Source organism: Chinchilla lanigera, unplaced genomic scaffold, assembly GCF_000276665.1.
Source record: "Chinchilla lanigera isolate Chin_1 unplaced genomic scaffold, ChiLan1.0 scaffold00166, whole genome shotgun sequence".
Classification (NCBI taxonomy): Eukaryota; Metazoa; Chordata; class Mammalia; order Rodentia; family Chinchillidae; genus Chinchilla; species Chinchilla lanigera.
Window position 1 is genome coordinate 18157 of NW_004955567.1, and position 2601 is coordinate 20757.

Below are 2601 nucleotides of genomic sequence, written 5' to 3' on the forward strand. Positions count from 1 at the left end.
CCGCCCAACCCGAGCTTCCGCTTCCAGAACGCTTAGTGCCCCGCCCACTTTGCCTCCCACGCAGCTCCGGCAACGGGTTCGCCTGCGTAGTGATGTCAGGCAATGACGTCATGACGCATGCGCACCAGGTGACTGAGTGGGGAACGCGGAAGCTGCTGGCCTAAAGCAGAAGGGGTGGAAACCGAAGTACACCGTGTAGGGCTTTAGGAAGCCATCCCGGGCTCACCCTGTTCATCTGCTGAATTTAAAAAAAGCTTTTAAAAATGTGTATTAATACATTTGCTGTGATAAATCATCTACTGAGTCATGAGCGAGGTTGGCTGTGGGTCAGGTAGGCTGCGCCAGGACTGATGCCAGGCGTTAGTAATCAGTCGTTCTTTGGGTAAGGAGAGAGAAAAAAAGAGGCAGGAAAGGGATTTAAAAGGCTTAGGTGCTGGGCATGGTGGCGCACGCCTATAATCCCAGCACTCGGGAGGCTGAGGCAGGAGGATCTTCGTGAGTTCGAGGCCAGCGTGGGCTACAAAGTGAGCTCAAGGCCAGCCTCTGCATAGCGAGACCCGGTCTCAAAAAAAAATGCTTAGGCCTTCAAGCGGGTTTCACTCATTCACCCTGAGCCCTACAGGAAAGTTAAAACAATGACAAGGACGACGTCAAGTCTTCAAAAATCAACCGCTTTCTCAGCAGGACTTGCGTGAGGATGCCTGCGGGGTCTTATGGGAAACGCAATCTTTGCGGGCCTGGGCTGGAGCTCGCCCTGCGCATGCGTACTTTCGCGTTGCCCCTCCACCCGGCTCCTTGGCTGGCGTCCAGGGCTTGCGCCTGGGTCCAGGGACTGGCACCCAGGGGTGTGCCAGACTCGGTGGCCAGCCTCCGCCCCCCAGGGCTCGCAGCGCCCGATCCCTGCGCTGGTGGCCTCCTGTAAAGCAGGGGAACGTTAGAACCAGTGCAGAGCGTTATTAAGTGAATGCATGTTTGTGAATCACCTAGAAGCCCCAGCGGGGATCCCCAGGCCCCAAGGAAGACACCATCTCTGTACCTGCGGGCTCTGCACTGCCTGCTGCGTGTCGGTCCGTGTCTTCTGGACCCTGAGTGGGTTGGCGTTGAGTAAAAACAGCCCCGTGAAAGTGTCCTCTTGTGCAGCGACAGTGTCCACTCTGCTTTCATGCTCCTCTCGCTTTGATCCCACATATGAATGGAAACGTGTGACACCTTTTTGATTCTGGCTTATTTCGCTTAACAGAAGATGAAGATCTAAAATGTGAAAAGAACTGAAAAAGTCACACCCAATCAATAAACGGGCAAATGAATTGAACAGAGACTTCAAAGAAGTACAAATGGCCAGTGTATGTTAAAAATAATACCTTTAGCTGCTCAGGAAGTGGGAGTCAAAACTACACTGAGATTCCATCTCACCCCAGTCAGAGGGGCTGTTGTCAAGAATACAAAAACCAGTAAACACTGCTGAGATCAGGGGTACAAAGGAGCCCTTCTACGCTGCTGGGGGGTGTAATTGAGCACGGCCACTGTGGAACTCGGTGTGAGGCTCCTCAGGAAACTAGAAACAGAACTGCGATATGATCCAGCTGTACCACGCCCTTCACACATACCTGAAGGAATTAAGGTCTGCACGGGACAGGGATTCTGCATGCGTGTGTTTATTGTGGCACAATTCACAATAGCCAAGATATGGAACCAGTCCAGATGCCCCTCAACGGAGGGGTGGATAAAAAATGTAGTGGCCACACCTATAATGCCAGCACTCTGGAGGCTGAGGCAGGAGGATTTTGGAGAGTTTGAGGCCAGCCTGGGCTACATAGTGAGACCTTGCTTCATTCCAAACAAAACAACTCCCCCCAAAAAAAACCAATCCCCCCAAAAAACAGCAAGAAAAAACCTCCTCTTCCCAATGGGTAGGCTGAGTCAGGTACCCCGTAGGGCTCTGACTCCTGTCAGTTCCAAAGTGTGGATGCTAACGTAATCTCGGGACCTTTTTTTTTTGGAAACAGAGTCTCACTGTAGAGTTCTGGCTGACCTGAGCTATGCAGTGAGTTCAAGGCCAGCCTGAACTGCACAGCGAGACCCGTACAGCAAACTGTACGTGGTGTGGCCTGCTGTTCCTCGGGCCATGATGAACCAAACAACACAAGACTGAATCAGGCACCAGTCAGGAGACGTAAACACACCGTGTGAGGCTGCTGCCGGCGTATCGCCGTGCTGTTCTCCAGTACACGTCTTTTTATAAGTAGGAAGAACACACACCAGCAGAACTACAGAATGTGTGGTAAGCCGCAACAGTTCTTGCTGCCGCGAGTGAGTGTCTGCCCCGGACAGAAGCACGTGCTGTTCCCGTGCGCAGCGGCTTTCCCACGCTGGCTTCACCGTTACCGCTTGCCCGCCGGACACCCCTGGCAGTAACACGGCCGTGATGTCGCTAGGAACACGGTGGTTCTGTTATAATCTCGTGTGACCGACCACGGTTGCAAATCCAGTCTGTCATTAACCAAATTGTCATCACCCAGGCCCTAAAATGGCTTTCGCAGAGCGCCCGCCGTTTGTGGGTGGGGTGCCGCTCGTTGGGAGAGCAGGTGCAGTGCCCCGGGT

General features: G+C 53.2%; 1 long non-coding RNA gene across 2 annotated transcripts; it reads right to left on the reverse strand.

The window, feature by feature from the left end:
- Nucleotides 1-522: 522 nt before the first annotated feature.
- Nucleotides 523-1509, reverse strand: LOC106147480. 2 transcript variants are annotated; one of them, XR_001232401.1, is made up of 3 exons: nucleotides 1362-1509; nucleotides 1037-1251; nucleotides 523-916 (listed from the first exon to the last, which is right to left on the reverse strand). It is a non-coding gene; the product is annotated as an uncharacterized LOC106147480 (long non-coding RNA). The 2 variants fall into 2 exon arrangements; XR_001232400.1 differs by having other exon boundaries at nucleotides 1037-1268.
- Between the last annotated feature and the right edge of the window lie 1092 nt (nucleotides 1510-2601).